The sequence below is a fragment of the Schistocerca cancellata genome, chromosome 1 (genome assembly GCF_023864275.1).
Source record: "Schistocerca cancellata isolate TAMUIC-IGC-003103 chromosome 1, iqSchCanc2.1, whole genome shotgun sequence".
Classification (NCBI taxonomy): domain Eukaryota; kingdom Metazoa; phylum Arthropoda; class Insecta; order Orthoptera; family Acrididae; genus Schistocerca; species Schistocerca cancellata.
Genome location: NC_064626.1, coordinates 1,174,179,853 through 1,174,200,309, shown reverse-complemented (window position 1 = coordinate 1,174,200,309; position 20,457 = coordinate 1,174,179,853). Strand labels below are relative to the sequence as shown.

The following is a 20,457-nucleotide window of genomic DNA, read 5'->3' as shown; positions in this document are numbered from 1 at the left end:
CTGTACACGTTCCCTGTCCGGGTGGAGGCCCACCGAACTTTGAATTCGTCTCGTGGTGTAGTCTATACTAGCTCCCTCGACGGATTGACTGACGAGGAGATTCAATCTTTCCTCGCTGAGCAGGGCGTGACGGCTGTCCATAGGGTCATGAAAAAGGTCAACAATGACCTTGTACCGACCCGGACACTTTTCTTGACCTTCGATAGTGTTAAGCTGCCATCGCGCATCAAGGCGGGTTACGAGGTTATTTCTGTTCGCCCCTATGTCCCGACACCTACGCGTTGCTACCAGTGTCAGCGTTTCAATCACACTCGACAGTCTTGTTCCAATGCGGCTAAATGTGTCACTTGTGGCAGGGATGCCCATGAGGGTGACTGTCCACCTCCGTCTCCTCGTTGTGTGAACTGTCAGGGTGACCATGCCGCATCCTCCCGCGACTGTCCTATCTATAAGGAAGAACGCTGTATCCAAGAAATTCGGGTCAAAGAGAAAGTGTCCACCTCGGCTGCTCGCAAGCTATTGGCTAGTAGGAGCCCGCGCTGCTCCCAGCGGGGAAATACAGTACTGTCCTCGCCTCTCCTCGGACTACCAGGGAGGTAGCAACCCAGACATGCGATCTGACCTTCAGCACCACGGTCGTCCGTTCGGCCAGTGCTAAGATCGCGCGGTCGACGTCTCCTCTTCCTCCCATCACCCCACAGACACCAGCCCCTTCATCAGCTTCTGCTAAGACGAAGACCCCGAAGTCAGATGCACGGGCCTTCAAGAAGGAACCATCCCGTGCAGACTTCCTACGTACCTCGACCTCCCAGCCTTCGACCGGTACTTCCACCAAACGTCCTTCCAAAAAGGCTCATAGGAAGCACAGTTCTCCTTCTCCGCCACGGCGCATTTCTTCTCCTGCGCCACCCAGCGGTTGCCGCCCCAGGCCGTCATCCGTTTCGCCTGGCCGCACCGCTGGTAGCCGTACATCTGGCCGTTCACCGGCGGAGGAAGCTCCCCCTCCCGGCCATCCTCCTGAGATGGCCGATGAACCTATCGACCCAATGGACGATGACTGTCCGCCTACTGATAGCGGCGGCAGTGCTCGCTCGAAGCCAGGCCCTCAGCGGCCTTCGAGGTGACCTCTTCTTTATTCTTCCTTTTCTTACGATGGCACTTATTCACTGGAATATTCGCAGCATTCGCTCCAACCGAGAGGACTTGAAGTTGCTGCTCCGCTTGCACCGTCCGCTCGTCGTAGCCCTCCAGGAAACGAAGCTACGCCCATGCGATCAAATTGCCTTGGCACACTACACCTCTGTGCGTTTTGACCTACCCCCTATGGTAGGTATCCCAGCTCATGGAGGGGTTATGTTGCTGGTCCGGGATGATATTTACTACGATCCCATCACGTTGCACACCGGCCTGCAGGCAGTTGCCATCCGCATTACTCTCCCCACTTTTACGTTTTCCTTCTGTACCGTTTACACTCCATCGTCATCTGCCGTTACCAGGGCAGACATGATGCAACTTATTTCTCAGCTACCTGCACCATTTTTGTTAACTGGAGACTTCAATGCCCACCATCCCCTTTGGGGCTCTCCAGCATCCTGCCCGAGGGGCTCCTTGTTAGCAGACCTTTTCAACCAGCTCAATCTTGTCTGCCTCAATACTGGCGCCCCTACTTTTCTTTCGGACACATCTCACACCTATTCCCATTTAGACCTCTCTATATGTACTCCCCAACTTGCACGCCGGTTTGAGTGGTATGCACTTTCTGATACATATTCGAGCGACCACTTCCCGTGTGTTATCCATCTCCTGCAGCACACCCCCTCTCCGTGCTCCTCTAGTTGGACCATCTCCAAGGCAGACTGGGGGCTCTTCTCTTCCAGGGCGACCTTTCAGGATCAAACCTTCACAAGCTGCGATCGTCAGGTCGCACACCTCACGGAAGTCATTCTCGCTGCTGCTGAATATTCCATCCCTCACCCTACTTCTTCTCCACGTCGCGTACCGGTCCCCTGGTGGTCCGCAGCATGTAGAGACGCTTTACGTGCTCGTCGACGTGCTTTACGCACCTTTAAACGCCACCCTACAGTGGCGAATTGTATCAATTATAAACGATTACGTGCTCAGTGTCGTCGTATTATTAAAGAAAGCAAGAAAGCCAGCTGGGCTGCTTTCACAAGCACCTTCAACAGTTTTACTCCTTCTTCTGTTGTCTGGGGTAGCCTGCGCCGGCTATCTGGCACTAAGGCCCACTCACCAGTTTCTGGCTTGAAGGTCGCGAATGACGTCCTTGTGGCCCCTGAGGCTAATGCCTTCGGCCGCTTTTTCGCAGAGGTTTCGAGCTCCGCTCATTACCACCCTGCCTTCGTCCCCCGCAAACAGGCAGAGGAGGCTAGGCCACCTAACTTCCGCTCCTCGAATTGTGAAAGTTATAATGCCCCATTCACCATGTGGGAACTCGCTAACGCACTTGGCCGATCACGGTCCTCCGCTCCAGGGCCTGATTCTATTCATATTCAGATGCTGAAGAACCTTTCTCCTGCGGGTAAAGGTTTTCTTCTTCGTACATACAATCGCATCTGGATTGAGGGACATGTTCCCGCATGCTGGCGCGAGTCTATTGTTGTCCCGATTCCTAAGCCGGGGAAGGACAAGCACTTGCCTTCCAGTTATCGACCTATCTCGCTTACCAGCTGTGTCTGTAAAGTGATGGAGCGAATGGTTAACTCTCGATTGGTTTGGCTGCTCGAGTCTCGACGCCTACTTACCAATGTACAATGTGGATTTCGTAGGCGCCGCTCTGCTGTTGACCATCTGGTTACCTTGTCGACCTTCATTATGAATAACTTCTTGCGGAAGCGCCCGACCGCGGCTGTGTTCTTTGATTTGGAGAAGGCTTACGACACCTGTTGGAGGGCGGGCATTCTCCGCACCATGCATACATGGGGCCTTCGCGGTCGCCTCCCTCTTTTTATTCGTTCCTTTTTAATGGATCGACAGTTCAGGGTACGTGTGGGTTCTGTCCTGTCCGACACCTTTCGCCAGGAGAATGGGGTGCCACAGGGCTCAGTTTTGAGCGTCGCTCTCTTCGCCATCGCGATCAATCCAATAATGGATTGCCTCCCAGCTGATGTGTCAGGCTCCCTCTTCGTGGACGATTTTACCATCTATTGCAGCGCGCAGTGTACACGTGTCCTGGAGCGCTGTCTTCAGCGTTCTCTTGACCGTCTTTCCTCCTGGAGTGTCGCCAATGGCTTCCGTTTTTCTGCCGAGAAGACGGTCTGTATTAACTTCTGGCGCTACAAAGAGTTTCTCCCACCGTCCTTACGACTCGGTCCCGTTGCTCTCCCAATCGTGGAGACAACCAAATTTTTAGGCCTTACATTTGACAGGAAACTTAGCTGGTCTCCACATGTGTCATATTTGGCCGCCCGTTGTACCCGTTCTTTAAATGTCCTCCGTGTTCTCAGTGGTATGTCGTGGGGAGCGGATCGCACCGTCCTACTTCGTCTATATCGGTCGATCGTCCGCTCCAAGCTGGATTATGGGAGCTTCGCATACTCCTCTGCACGGCCATCCATCTTACGCCGCCTCAACTCCATACAACATCGGGGTTTACGACTTGCGATCGGAGCATTTTATACTAGTCCCGTAGAGAGTCTTCATGCTGACGCTGGCGAATTGCCACTCACATACCGGCGCGATATACTGCTTTGTCGGTATGCCTGTCGGCTACTGTCAATGCCCGACCATCCGTCTTATCGTTCCTTTTTTGACGACTCTCTCGACAGTCAATACGGGTTGTATGTCTCTGCCCTGCTACCCCCTGGAGATCGCTTTCGTCGCCTCCTTCAACACCTTAATTTTTCACTCCCTGCAACCTTTCGAGTGGGCGAGAGCCACACGCCACCATGGCTCCAGGCTCAGGTCCGCGTTCACCTTGACCTCAGCTCGCTCCCAAAAGAGGTTACCCCCGGTTCGGTCTACCACTCCCGTTTTTTGGAACTTCGTTCGAAGTTCATCAACATGACTTTCATTTATACAGATGGCTCCAAGACCAATGACGGGGTCGGGTGTTCCTTTATTGTCGGGGCACAAAGTTTCAAATACCGGCTCCATGGCCATTGTTCGGTCTTCACAGCTGAGCTCTTTCCCCTCTACCAGGCTGTTCTTTACATCTGCCGCCACCGAAATTCTGCTTATGTCATCTGCTCCGACTCCCTGAGCGCCATCCAGAGCCTCAGTGATCCGTACCCGGTTCACCCTTTTGTACACCGGATCCAACGCTCTCTTCAGCAGCTGGTGGACGTCGGTTCTCCGGTTAGCTTTATGTGGGTTCCAGGCCATGTCGGTATCCCTGGGAACGAAGCTGCAGATGCCGCGGCCAAGGCTGCGGTCCTCCAGCCTCGGACAGCTTCTTGTTGTGTCCCTTCGTCCGATTTTAGCAGGGTCATTTGTCAGCGCATTTTATCGCTGTGGCATGCCGATTGGGCTGCACTTACAGACAACCTCTTCCCGTGGCTTGGACGTCCTCCTCACGCCCTTCTCGGCGGGAGGAGGTAGTTTTGGCCCAGTTAAGAATTGGACACTGCCGGTTCAGCCATCGCCATCTGCTGACGGCTGCGCCGGCGCCGTTCTGCCCATGTGGGCACTTGCTGACGGTTCGACACATTTTAATGTCCTGTCCAGATTTTAACACACTGCGTCTAGATCTTAACCTGCCAAGTACTTTCGATGCCATTTTAGCGGATGACCCACGAGCAGTTGCTCGTGTTCTTCGTTTTATCAATTTGACCAACCTCTCTAAGGACATTTTATGATGCTGTTTTTTAATCCTATGCCTGTCAGTCTGTCTTTTATCGTGTTTTCCCCTTTTAGTTGTTGCTTTAAACTTGTGCCTCGCGGTGCATTGTTAACGTTGTCAGGGCGCTAATGACCATTGAAGTTGTGCGCCCTAAAACCACAAAAAAAAAAAGGTTCGAATCCTGCCTCGGGCATGGATGTGTTTGATGTCCTTAGGTTAGTTAGGTTTAAGTAGTTCTAAGTTCTAGGGGACTGATGACCTCAGAAGTTAAGTCCCATAGTGCTCAGAGCCATTTGAACCATTTTTTTAAACGTGTTGCATAGCTTCTGTGAAATTATGCTGATATTACATTCCAGTGAAAATCGTTTAAACCTGGTCCTGCGAGAATTCCTCGTATACTCTAGTTTATCGTAAAGTGAACAGAATGGTACGGAATAGTAACATACGAGTGCAATGAAGGAATTTTCAGGGTCGGCAAGAACTATAACTTACAGAATTGTCGGCGTAACTATAAATCCTAGCTAAATTTAGAATAATCACTAATAAGCCATGTGACACCTAAGAAACGTCATACGCAGCCATAAGGACTAGTAATGCAACAATTTCTATCACTTACAACAAAAACTGGATGAAGGAAAAAGAACGAGCAGTGTATTTCTCTCAGTTACAACAGAAACTGTTTCAAGAAAATTTGGAATTTCAGTCTGGAAAAACGTTGAAATTTCAGAGAATTTTTTTGATGAAACAACGTTGCCACCCTGACAGAGCATAAACTCCAAACGTTATTTTCAAAGTATGTATCCGCCATGTCCAGTCAGAACGACTAGTATTATATTAAAAATAAGTAAGCTTCACAAGAATTGCGTAAAAATGGCGCCAGTTTCAAAAAAGATATTGCCAATAATATAGTATTTCCAGGCCGAATATATATATTCATCTAAAACACACACGCACACACATACACAGACAAATGCCTGAATTTTGCGCCGTGCTCCAAAGCATTTTCTCTAGTAGGAAGAGCAACAAAGATTCCGTTATTTGCAAAGTAAAAAACACGACAGCATCTAAAATTCTCTCTCATCACTAAATTTCATATCTCTCTCTGTTTTATACATCACTAAAAAACTGTTTGTCACTTAACGTGCCTAGCCTCTCATATGTGCTCACAGAGTGTCAAAAATTACGTAATGGGTTAACTTACTGTATGACCACATCTGCATTATTTACCACGGTGACATAGGGAGGTTTGCGTCGGATCCGGAGGCCTGCTCGGATACTGGAAGTGGTTTAGGCGACTGTTCACGCAAAGCAGGAAATCCGGGTTCGGGTCGGGGTCCGACACAAAATTTCATAAGTCAATAATAAATTGTACAGCTGAAGTCTAATCCTATTCGCAATTGCGAATACATTTCTTTGATTAGCCTTGTCTCTTAAATATTTGATGCTCATTTACTATAACGTTTTTGGAGTTTGGAGAACGAAAAGCTCTTATAAAAAAAAATAAAAAAAAGAAACAATATGGACTCCGCAAACTGAGATATTGCTAAATTCACCTCGCTCTGTTCCTCCATGAGATCCACAGCGCTGTAGACACTGGCGCTCAGATTAATGTTATTTGCCTTGACTTCAGGAAGGCAAGTGATACAGTCCCGGACTGTCCTTTAGTAAATAATAATAATCAAAACACACCGAGGTTACAAAGTGTATCTGCCCAGATTTGTTACTGAATTCACCGCCCTTTCTTATAAAACAAAATCGACAGCTGTAAAGGTAATTCCAGGAGTACTCTAAGCAAATGTGACAGGAACGTTACTGTTAACAATAAAAATAAATGTTCTAGTGGAAGTTCTTAAAGACTGTTCGCAGATTATGATGTTGTCTAGAAGAAAGAAGCATCGCCAGAACACAGTATCGATTCACAAAATTACCTTCACAGGACTGGTGAATGGGGCAGAGACCAGCAATTTAACGTGACGCATTGCTTATATACTGGATCAGAAACCTGATAGTGTACAACTACGCTATTGATGACAAAACTGCTAGAAACAGCAATTACCATAAAATATCTAGGAGCAGCCAAGCGGAGCGGCCTAAAGTGCAATTACCACCTACAACAAACAGTAGGAAAGGCAGATGCCAGACGGAGATTCTTAGGAAGAATCTCGAGGAAGTGTAATTCATCCACGAAAGAACTGGCTTACAAAACAGTTATTCGAGCGATTCTTGGGTAGAACTCATCAGTCTGGGACTGTTGAACAGGAAGGACTGATAGAACAGACAGAGAAAGTCCAACGAAGAGCGGCGCGTTTCGTCATGGCATCATCTAGTCGGTGCGACAGCTGTAGCATACAGAGAAATTGAGTAAACACCAGCGGCAGACGCTGCAAGAGAGGTGTTGTGCCTCGCAGAGAGGTTTACTATTGAAATTCCGAGGGATTGCTTTCGAGGAAGAACTGGACAACGTATTACGCCCACCCACATACGTCTCGCGAAATAACCATAAAGAAGCAAATTCGAGAAATGAGGTACAGAGATCTACCGGCAATCATTCTCCACACGCGCCATTCGCGATTGGAACAGGGAAGGGGCGATCAGACAGTGGTACCAAAAGTACCCTCCGTCACACACCTTCAGGTGGCTTCTGAAGCTAGGTGTAGCAATTAAGCTTTTATCCGCCGCTCCGCTTTAAGTACACTATCTTAACGGTGACGAGCCAAGAGACTCTATCAGTCTGTAGCAATAGTTCGTATAACAATGTCAACTTCTGCACAACGAAGCATTCGGGTTAATACTCAAAACAGATAAATCCTTTGCTCTTAATATCGTAATTTCTCCAAAGCTATTAACAGGATATTAAAGAGTTGATTTAATTCCTTTTAAAGCTACGATACTAACACAGAAATTGAAGGCATTAGCGCGATTACCAGAGATGTCCACTTTTGCCCGAAAATGAGATTTTACCACCGTCTCATAATTTGAAAATCGCTCGATAGTATGGTGCAAGAACTAAACTTGTCCTTGGGATCAATTCAGAATAACATAGGGAAAGGACCTGTCGACATCAGTTGCTTGGGACAAGACCCAAGCAACTGGGACAAGACCCAGGCATGTTCAGTGACCTGACTTGTCATTGTACCAAACGGTAGTCAGATCCTGTGATATTAAATGAGTAGTCCGCATCTCGTGGTCTAGTTGCTAGCGTTGCTGCCTCTGGATCACAAGGTCTTGCTTTCGATTCCCGGCCGCGTCAAGGATTTTCTCCACCCGGGGACTGGGTATTTGTGTTGTCCTTATCACTTCGTTATCATTAGGGAAAATGGCGAGACTGGACAGCGAAAAGATTAGGAATTTGTATGGACGCTGATAACCACGCAGTTGAGCGCCTCACAAACCAAATATCATCATCATCTTCATCAAATGAGTAGAACATAAGGCAGATTATAAAATGACTTTTATCTTAATAATATGAATATTTATATATGTGTTTGGAGAGAGAGAGAGAGAGAGAGAGAGAGATTGAGTTTTGATTGAGATTTTTACTTTAAGTCGTAACTGGTACCTGAATTTTGGCTGCTGCCTCGTTGAACGACCAGCTTCTGCACCAGTTGGTGAGGTATTACAATTTGGGGGAAGTTATTGTTCTTTAAGGTTTAAAATACGACTCTGTTAGTTACTTGGCCGTATTGTGGACAGCTTTGAGCCCAAGTTTTCGTAGCTTTTCATACCTAAGGGACCACTGTTGTAAGTAAATAAGATCAAACAGCAATCTGCTTTTCGTGAGAAAAGGAGATTGGTTGGCACCCAAACTTCCTTCAAACTACACGTCCTGCTACATCAAAATTGGTCAGTGGAGTTCAGCACCATACTATTGTACAAGAACATAATCCAATTACTGTAATTAAGAAATTATGAGAGGTTATTACTTATTGAATGAAATCTATAGAGAATGCATTTCTTTTCCTTTATTTTGGTGAACTTCGTACACTTACAATTCTGTCGATTGACAGACGGCGATGACAATGAAGTTCACCTCCTTTTCCAAAAACAAGATATTTCTATTCTTCACTTCCAGAAAATTTGTGTATATAAATGTTTGGCAACTCTTGCACATTCTTTACTCGGTTTTATCACTAAAATATCAATTTTCATTAAATGTAACACTACGTTCTGAGCGACGGCCTAGCAACACGTCCTCTTTCCACAAGATACAGATTAACAGTTCTCTTCTTTTTAATAAATCAATTGTCTTTTTTTTAGAGTCCATACTCAAAGATTCACAAGTACTATCGTTGCAGGGATTGCGCGCTAGTTTGTTGCTGCCCAGCTGCGCTCCACTTCACTTCAAGTACTTTTTTAATCAAATTTACATTTACGGTATTTACATACATTATTGAGCTTCTCAGAATAAAATCAGACACAAATTAGTTTAAAAAAGGGGCAGTGAGGCTAACATATCATTACGAGATGTGCAATGTCATCGCTCTCTACATAATGTACAGTTTGTCGTCCCAAATAACACACCTCTTTCGGTCCAACATTAACAGTACTGAAAGTGAGTAGATTACTATTTCAAAGTATAGGTACTTTCAATGTTCTAGTGATCACAAGCATATAGCTAGGTGTAGTTCATGATTATTACAATTTATCTATCATGACTTCGTCATCCAAAAAGGCTCGCCTACATTTCCTTCTTCTGAGCGAAAACTTTATAAAGTACTTCTCCCAGTTGTATCAGAGAAATATAAAGATGTCATGCAGCTTTCCAAGAAGTATTTACCAAGCTCAGACATAGAATTTTATAATAAATTGGTCTGTGGCAGAATTGTTACGGATACTACATTCAGTACATCTTATTAACATTCCACGGCTGTGCCTTTTATTAGGGTATGCATTTTTTGTGATTCTCAGACTCCTTATAATATTCAATAACCTATAGGGTTCTAATAGTTCTTTCTTTAGTTACCTGTTTATTCATTTCACATCATGTTCATGAAATATAGTAGTTAGGTGCAAGAGAGAGGCACTCCAATTTTCTAATATTTAATAAATATAAATAAATGTTTTTTATGTAACAAGCTATTTCGGTGGTCTGGTGGCCTATATAAACATTGGGAAAAGACAAGACCGATTTACAAAATTTTACGATTGGTGCACAGTCCTTTTGTGTTTTACTCAAAATTATGTAAACGTGCCTCACCAGGTTATTGCAGCAAAGCTTTCAGTTACTATCGTTACATTTGAAAAGCGATGTTGATGCCGGTATCTGTAATTAATACAGCTATAAAAATAGGCTATACGACCTTTAGCATGGACTTCCACACAATCCAACTGGATGAAAACAGAATGGCGATACCTTAAATGGGACCGTACATTTTTGAGATGAAAAGGTTCACTGAATCAAGCCGTATAACCTACGTCAATGTTATTCATACTAGATTCCACTTAGATGGCACGTTTCTGTTGTTACGTATGACTGTAGTGCTAGAATGTTTCAACGAAAATCTGTTTGTCCACAGAACTGTATTGGATGTGCTACTATGTTCCACCAGCTACTATATCAGTTTTCTGGCGTATAACGACAATAAGCCACCAGTTGCGCAAAATTTTTGTGTCAGCTCGTGGCATAGAACGATTTGTCTCTTTCTATCTCTTATTGGCCGGGCAATACGGACGTATATTATGTGGCAATGGCTACAACGCGCTGCAGATTCTCGTTTCTACAGGAGAATCAATTAGCGTCTGTTTAGAAACTCCAGATTTCACCTCGACTTTCCACTAGCATTAAAGACAAGAAAAGCGGTTCGAATTTCACTGAACATGCCTGGGTCTTGTCCCAAGCAACTGATGTCGACAGGTCCTTTCCCTATGTTATTCTGAATTGATCCCAAGGACAAGTTTAGTTCTTGCACCATACTATCGAGCGATTTTCAAATTATGAGACGGGGGTAAAATCTCATTTTCGGGCAAAAGTGGACATATCTGGTAATTGCGCCAATGCCTTCAATTTCTGTGTTAGTATCGTAGCTTTAAAAGGAATTAAATCAACTCTTTAATATCCTGTTAATAGCTTTGGAGAAATTACGATATTAAGAGCAAAGGATTTATCTGTTTTGAGTATTAACCCGAATGCTTCGTTGTGCAGAAGTTGACATTGTTATACGAACTATTGCGACAGACTGATAGAGTCTCTTCGCTCGACGCCGTTAAGATAGTGTACTTAAAGCGGAGCGGTGGATAAAAGCTTAATTGCTACACCTAGCTTCGGAAGCCACCTGAAGGAGTGTGACGGAGGGTACTTTTGGTACCACTGTCTGATCGCCACTAAAGACGCATCGTGACTAAAGGCAAGGAACTATTCCAGGACCGTTACTGTTAAAGAACGATATTATTTTTACCATGCTGTTCGTTTAAGTTAGTGCTTTATTAAGCACTGCTAGTCAGATCTCAGAATTACTGAGATCCTTGGGAGATCCAACAACAAAAAAGACTATTCCATCTGGTGTGCGATGTACATGACACAAATTAAATACCCCAAGACTTCAAGAACAACGTAATACAACTATTTGCAAAGAAGGAAGATTCTGACATTATGGATACTAGCGAACCATCATTTTAATCAGTCATCCTTGCAAAATACTGACAAGTAGTACTTAGTAGTACTTACAGAATAACTGGTAGGAGCCAAACTTGGTGAAGATCAGTTTGAGTTCCGGAAAAATATGCGACCATGGAAGGCAACGCTTACCCTACGCCATTTCTTAGAAGATATATCAAAGAAAGGCAAACCCACAGATATAAAATTATAGATTTTGAGAAATTTTTCGAAAGTATTGACTGGGGTATATTCTTTGAAATCCTGAAGGTAGTGGAGATAAAATACAGGGAGCGAAACCCTTATTTAATACCTCTGTTGTTAAAGAGCGGAAGGACATGAAACGGAAACAATGTGAGCGAAATAGGTTTGTTTCCTACCCCGATGTTATTCAGTCTGTACATTGAGCAATCAGTAAAAGAAACCATGGAGAAATTTGGAAAGGGATTTAAAGTTCAGGGAGAAGAAATAAAAACTTGGAAGTTTGCTATTGACATAGTTATTCTGTCAGAAACAGCAAAGGATTCGCAAGAGCAGTTAAACGAAATCAACAGTGTCTTAGTAGAACAATACAAGATGAACATTATCTAAAGCAAAAGAAGGGAAATGGAATCCAGTCGACTTACATCACGTGATGCTGAAGGAATTAGATTGGAAAATGAAACATTAAAAATAGTAGATGAGTTTATCTATTTGAACAGGATAATAACTGATGATGACCGAAGAGAAAAGGATATAAGATGCAAACATGCAATAGCAAGAAAACCATTTTTGAAAAATTGGAATTTGTTAACATTTAATATAAACATAAGTGTGAGGAATTCTTTTTCTGAAGGTGCTTGTCTGGAGTGTAGCCCTGTGCGGAAGCGAAACGTGGATGATAAGCTTTTGAAATCTGGTGCTAAAGAAGAATGCTGAAGATTTAATGAGTAGTAGGTCGAAGGATTAGTGGGGAGGGACTGAGTCGAACTGGGAAAAACTATATATATGTATGCCACAACTCGACTAAAAGAAGGGATTAGTTGAAAGAACACATCGTGGGTCACCAAGACATTGCCAGTTTGTTAATGGAAGGACATGTAGAGACTAAAAATTGTAGAGAATTTCCAAGGTTTGAATACGGTAAGCAAGTTTATGTGGATGTAGGTTGTGTAATTGTGCAGAGGTGAAGAGGTTCTAAAGGGCAGACTAATGTACTCGTAGAATACTGCATCAAACCACTCTTCGGACTAAAGACCACAACAATAAGAACACTTGCTTGATTCGAGCGTGTGCTCATGTCAAACCTAAAAGCGTGGCTGAACGGCAAATACTTGTGTGTGGGTAGTTTGCGCTTACTTATTCCGAAGCCGTTGTTATTGACGACCCCTCAATGCGTAACTGAGTGGCATGTAATTTCTGTCATACAGTACTTATGAGGATGATGTATCCAAATCTATTGTGCACTTGAGAGTTCGAAAATCCATGAAAGTAAAAATTCAAATGTATGGAGGCTGTTCTGTCCATCCAGAACAAGTCTAAGGATCGTTACTATTCATTAAGTATACAGGATGGTCTATTGATCGTGACCGGGTCAAATAGCTCACGAAATAAGCGTCAAGCGGAAAAACTACAAAGAACGAAACTTGTCTGGCTTGAAGAGGGAAACCAGATGGTGATAAGGTTGGCCCGCTAGATTTCGCTGCCATAGGTCGAACGGATATCAACTGCGTTTTTTTAAATAGGAACCCCCATGTTTATTACATATTCGCGTAGTACGTAAAGAAATACGGATGTTTTAGCTGGACCACTTTTTTCGCTTCCTGATAGATGCCACTGTAACAGTCACAAACATATGGCTCACAATTTTAGACGAACAGTTGGTAACAGGTAGGTTTTTTTAAATTAAAATACAGAACGTAGGTACGTTTGAACATTTTTTATCGGTTGTTCCAATGTGATACATGTATCTTTGTGAACTTATCATTTCTGAGAACGCATGCTGTTACAGCGTGATTACTTGTAAATACCACATAATGAAATAAATGCTCAAAATGATGTCCGTCAACCTCAATGCATTTGGCAATACGTGTAACGACATTCCTCTCAACAGCGAGTAGTTCGCCTTCCGTAATGTTCGCACATGCATTGACAATGCGCTGACGCATGTTGTCAGGCGTTGTCGGTGGATCACGATAGCAAATATCCTTCAACTTTCCCCACAGAAAGAAATCCGGGGACGTCAGATCCGGTGTACGTGCGGGCCATGGTATCGTGCTTCGACGACCAATCCACCTGTCATGAAATATGCTATTCAATACCGCTTCAACCGCACGCGAGCTATGTGCCGGACATCCATCATGTTGGAAGTACATCGCCATTCTGTCATGCAGTGAAACATCTTGTAGTAACATCGGTAGAACATTACGTAGGAAATGCACCATTTAGATTGCCATCGATAAAATGGGAGCCAATTATCCTTTCTCCCACAATGCCGCACCATACATTAACCCGCCAAGGTCGCTGATGTTCTACTTGTCGCAGCCATCGTGGATTTTCCGTTGCCCAATAGTGAATATTATGCCGGTTTACGTTACCGCTGTTGGTGAATGACGCTTAGTCACTAAATAGAACGAGTGCAAAAAATCTGTCATCGTCCCGTGATTTATGGTTCAAATGATTCAAATGGCTCTGAGCACTATGGGACTTAACCTCTGTGGTCATCAGTCCCCTAGCACTTAGAACTACTTAAACCTAACTAACCTAAGGACATCACACACATCCATGCCCGAGGCAGGATTTGAACCTGCGACCGTAGCAGTCGCGCGGTTCCGGACTGAGCGTCTAGAACCGCTAGACCACCGCGACCGGCCCGTGATTTATCTTGTGCCCAGTAGCAGAACTGTACACGACGTTCAAAGTCGTCGCCACGCAATTCCTGGTGCATAGAAACATGGTACGGGTGCAATCGATGTTGATGTGGCATCCTCAACACCGACGTTTTCGAGATTCCCGATTCTCGCGCAATTTGTCTGCTACTGATGTGCGGATTAGCCGCACAGCAGCTGAAACACCTACTTGGGCATCATCATTTGTTGCTGGTCGTGGTTGACGTTTCACATGTAGCTGAACACTTTCTGTTTCCTTAAGTAACATAACTATCCGGCGAACGGTCCGGACACTTGGATGATGTCGTCCAGGATACCGAGCAGCATACATAGCACACGCCCGTTAGGCATTTTGATCACAATAGGTAAACGGTCCATTTTAACACGGGTAATGTATCACGAAGCAAATACCGTCCGCACTGGCGGAATGTTACGTGATATCACGTACTTATACGTTTGTGACTATTACAGCGCCATCTATCACAAAGCGAAAAAAGTGGTCCAACTAAAACATTCATATTTCTTTACGTACTACACGAATATGTAATAAAAAATGGGGGTTCCTATTTTAAAAAACGCAGTTGATATCCGTTTGACTTATGGGCAGCGCCATTTAGCGGGCCAACCGTAGCGCCATCTGGTTTCCCCCTTCAAGCTAGACGAGTTTCGTTCTTTGTAGTTTTTTCGTTTGATGCTTATTTCGTTAGATATTTGGCCCTGTGACGATCAGTGGACCAATCTGTATAAATGGCAAAGCAGGTCCATGAGACTTTCCCTGGATGTACAGGCGCTGGACAAAAATACGGAAACACCGGGGAAATGAATTCTTGAACGTAAATGTACACTGAAGCGCCAAAGAAACTGGTATAGGCATGCGCATTGAAATACAGAGATATGTAAACAGGCAGAATACGGCGCTGCGGTAGGCAACGCCTATTTAAGACAACAAGTGTCTGGCGCAGTTGCTAGATCGGTTACTGCTGCTACAATTGCAGGTTATCAAGATTTAAGTTTGAACGTGGTGTTATAATCGGCGCAAGTGCGATGGGACACAGCATCTTCGAGGTAGCAATGAAGTGGGTATTTTACCCTACGACCATTTCACGATATATCAGGAATCCGGTAAAACATATAGTCTCCGACATTGCTGCAGGTGGAAAAAGATCCCGCAAGAACGGGACCCACGACGAATGAAGAGCATCGTTAAGCATGACGGAAGTGCAACCCTTCCGCAAATTTCTGCAGATTTCAATGCTGGGCCATCAACAAGTGTCACCGAGAGAACCAGTCAACAAAGCACCATCGATATGGGCTTTCGAAGCCGAAGGGCCACTCGTATACCCTTAATGACAGCACGACACAAAGCTCTGCGCCTCGCCTGGGCCTGTCAACACCGACGTTGGACTGTTGATGACTGGAAACATTTTACCTGATGGGACGAGTCTCGTTTCAAATGGACTCACGCGGATGGACGTCTGCGGCTATGGAGACAACCTCAAAAATCCATGGGTCCGGGGGACTGTTCAAGCTGGTGGAGACTCTGTAATGGTGTGGGTCGTGTGCAGTTGGAGTGATATGGGACCCCTGATACGTCTAGACACGACTCTGACAGGTGACACGTACGTAAGCATGCTGCCTGATCACCTGCATCCATTCATTTCCATTGTGCATTCCGACGGACTTGGTCAATTGCAGCAGGGCAACGCGTACCCCACAGGTCCAGAATTGCTACAGACTGGTTTCAGGAACACTCTTCTGCGTTTAAATACTTCCGCTGACCACCGGACTCCCCAGACATGAACACTGTTGGGTGTATCTGGAAGCCTATCAAGGTGCTGTTCAGAACAGATCTCCACCTCCTCGTACTCTTAGGGTTTTATGGACAGCCGTGAAGGGTTCGTAGTTCCAGTTCCCTCCAGCACTACTTCAGACATTAGTCGAGTCCATGCCATGTCGTGTTGCTGCACTTCTGGGTGGTCGAGGGGGCCCTACACAATATTTGGCTCTTCCCTGTATATGCTAGCTGAGCGTGCAGGTTGCACTGTTGTATTTGACCACGAACGGCACTTTTGCAATGTCCTCAACACGTTGTAAGTGCCGGCCTTTGTCAGAACAGTGTACTGGACAGATGTGAATGCATTGTGTTGGAGCCAAGTGAATTCTAACGTGGACTCACCGTTGGCGCTCTTATGGTGGGTATTTCCGTAAGCAAGGTAGCCGAAGCGTTCAGCGTTTCATAGGCACCCTACCGTAGATTTTTACCGCAGGCAGGGAAAGCTGGAAAACATCATCTGCTAAGTCACAACGTGAACGAAAGTGTGCGTTGAGTGATTCTGACGGTTAGTCAATGAAGACGATTATGCCGAAAAATAAAGGGGAAGACGACTGCGAAAGACATTGCGGAACTCAATGTCATACTCGCGAAACCTGTCAGCACAAAAAAAAAATTTCAAGGGAGCTCCAAGAGAAGATAATTGCAGGACTAGCTGGCAATCCAAATCCACTCATCAGTAATGTGAATGCCCGTAGTAGGAAGAATTGGTGTCGAAGCCATAAAACCCGACCATGGAGCACTGGAAGAACGTCATATGGTCGGATGAGTCTTATTTCACACTGTTTCCAACTTCTCGCCGGGTTCACGTCCCAAGACATGAACACGGCGATGGTTTGGTGACGATTTGGGAAAGCATACTGTTCTATTCCATGGGCCCCATGGTTGGTCTCAAAGGGCGAATTACTGCCAAGGATTATGTGTGCTAAACTTTTTTTGGAAGGTGACTGTCAATAGCAATTAAGTAATGAATAAAATGCATATCTCAACCATCAGCTGCTTTTATTCTAAACACAGATATCAGCCGGTTTCAGTCTTGGATCATCTTCACGGTACTTTTAGTGCTGGTATGTTTGTTTCTAAAAGTCCTGTATCATATATTGAAATTCATGACATGCACTACAAATTTTAAGGAATGACTAATGTAATATGATGGCTTAACTATTTTAACGCTTATCCGTGAAGATGGTCCAAGACTGATACCGGTTATTATTTGGGTTTAAAATAAAAGCAGCTGATGGTTCAAATACGCACATTATAGATTATATGTTCATTTTGGTTGATCAGGTCCATCCCGGGACACAGTGTTTGCTCCATAATGGTAACGATGTGTGTTCCAAAAGGACAGGACCCCTGTTCACACCGCTCGCATCGTTCAGGATTGGTTTTACGAGCATTAGGATGGATTGTTACATCTGCCCTGGCCACCGAAGTAACCAGATGTCCTATTGATCTTCTGTAGTATGCTTTGGAGAGAAGGGTGCATTGTCGCAATCCACCTCCATCGTCATTAACTAAACTTGCCACTAAAAACTAAACTAAACTCCTCCCCCACAGGCCACGAAGGCCCAAAGGTACCGACCGGCTGCTTGTGTCATCCTCAGCCCACAGGCGTCACTGGATGCGGATATGGAGGGGCATGTGGTCAGTACACCGCTCTCCCGGCCGTATGTCAGTTTCCGAGACCGGAGCCGCTACTTCTCAGTCAAGTAGCTCCTCAATTTGCCTCACAAGGGTTGAGAGTACCTACCTTGCCAACAGCGCTCGGAAGACCGGATGGTCGCCCATCCAAGTGCTAGCCCAGCCCGACAGCGCTTAACTTCGGTGATCTGACGGGAACCGGTGTTACCACTGCGGCTAGACCGTTGGCGAACTTGTCACTACCTTTCAGAAAGAGTGGCATAAGAGTCTCTGGGAAACCATACAGAACCTTTATTTATGCATTCCGAGACAACTGTAACCTGTTTGAAATGCCAACGGCTTCCCTACTCTGTATTGGGTATGATAATGTGCTGTGATTTTGGTGTTTCCATAGTTGTGTGCACCATCTGTAAAACTATTATAAAACTCTTAGAAAATAGGAAGACCTTCAGATAACCGACACGCGCGAGAAAGACTGACAGGTGGTTCACAACATAAAAAATGCAACGCATTGATCATAAATATACGACGCTCCAAACTTTTTCGACCAAAGGATCACCGACGTCTCACTGCAAATTGATTTTGTGGTCTTCAGTCCGAAGACTGGTTTGATGCGGCTGTGCACGCTATTCTATCCTGTGCAAGCCTCTGCATTTCCAAACAACTACTGCAACCTACATTCATCTGAACCTGCTTAACGTATTCATGCCTTGGTCTGTCTCTACAATTTTTATCCTCCACACTTCCACTCATTATAGAACTGAAGTTAACTGGATGTTTCGGGATGTGTGTTATCAACCTTTCCCTTCTTTTAGTTAGTGAGCTTACAATCCACCCATCTAATCTTCCGCATTCTTCTGTAGCACAACATCTGAAAAGCTTCTGTTCTCTTCTTGTCTGAACTGCTTGTCGCCCCGGACTCACCTCCATACAAGGCTACACTCCAGGCAAACACCTTGAGAAAAGACTTCCTAACACTTAAATTTACATTCAATGTTAACAAATTCCTCTCCTTCAGAATGAATTTCGTGCTATAGTCCGTCTGCATTTACATACTCTCTTCTTTGGCCATCGTCACTTATTTCGCTACCCAAATGGCCTCTCTCTTGCACCTAACAACTTGGTTTCACGAATATGCACGAATGTTAGCAATTTACGAGTCACTGAATATTATGAGGAGTTTGAGAGTTACAGAAAGTGGGTACCCTAATAAAAGTTATAGCCGTGGAACTTTAATAAGATGTACTGACTGTATTATCCGTAACAATTCTGTCACAGACCAATTTGCGATAAAATTCTATGTCTAAAGCTGGACTAGGAAATTTATAAAGTTTTCACTCAGAACAAGAAAATGTAGGTGAGCCGTTTTGAATGACGAAATCATGTCTGACTGGCCAAAAACTTATGACTACTGGCCTACTATCGATTTAAACCCGTCCAGGCGACAGCAGCATCACGCGGCGAGGACTGACTGCTATTCACACACACGCAGAGTGGACGTAATATCAGTGAGCGTGTTCAAATGGTTCAAATGGCTCTGAGCACTATGGGACTTAACATCTGTGGTCATCAGTCCCCTAGAACTTAGAACTACTTAAACCTAACTAACCTAAGGACATCACACACATCCATGCCCGAGGCAGGATTCGAACCTGCGACCGTAGCAGTCGCGCGGTTCCGGACTGAGGGCCTAGAACCGCTAGATCACCTCGGTCGGCGGGAGCGTGTTGTCGGTGTGTAGAATGGTGAAGGCGCGCGATCTGTCTGAGTTTGACCGAGAGTAGATTGTGATGACCCGGATACTCGGCACGAGCGTTTCGGTGACCGCACGACTTGTCGGCTGTTCGAGGAGTGCTGTAGTAAGTGTCTTCAACACGTGGCGAAACCAAGGTGAAACCAAGCGCAGACGTCGTGAGGTTAGGCGGCCACCCCTCATTAAACATGCCGGACGTCGTATGCTGGGCTGACTGGTAAAACAGGACAGGCGGCGTACTGTTGCGGAACTAACATAAGATTTTAATGCTGAGCAGAGTACAAGTGTGAACACACAGTGCATCGAACACTCCTAACGATGGACCTCCGCAGCCGACGACCCATGCATGTGCCAATGTTAATACCACGACGTCGGCAACTACGACTGAAACGGGCACTTGACTATCGGCACTGGACGCTGGCGCAGTAGCAGAGGGTTGCATGATCTGACGAATCCGATACCTTCCTGATCATGCCTAAGGGAAAGCACGAATCCGTTGTCTTGCAGCCGGCCGGAGTGGCCGTGCGGTTCTAGGCGCTACAGTCTGGAACCGAGCGACCGCTACGGTCGCAGGTTCGAATCCAGCCTCGGGCATGAATGTGTGTGATGTCCTTAGGTTAGTTAGATTTAATTAGTTCTAAGTTCTAGGCGACTGATGACCTCAGACGTTAAGTCGCATAGTGCTCAGAGCCATTTGAACCATTTGAACCGTTGTCTTGTAGAGGAACAGCTCCTTGATAACTGTACTATTGGACGGAGACAAGCTGGCGGCGGCTCCATTATGCTCTGGGAAACATTCACGTGGGCATCCACGGTTCCAATGGAGCTCGTACAAGGCACCATTACGGCCAAAGAGTATCGTACGCTAGTTGCACAGCACGTACGTGCCTTCATGACGATCATGTTTCGCGACGGCAGTGCCATTTTTAAACAAGATAATACCCCATGTCACAAGGCCAGGAGTGTGATGGAGTG

The 20,457-nt window shown here is 45.2% G+C and overlaps 1 pseudogene; it reads right to left on the bottom strand.

Moving 5' to 3' along the window:
• Positions 1-17,840: 17,840 nt before the first annotated feature.
• Positions 17,841-17,958, bottom strand: LOC126102918 (5S ribosomal RNA; annotated as a pseudogene).
• Positions 17,959-20,457: the final 2,499 nt, after the last annotated feature.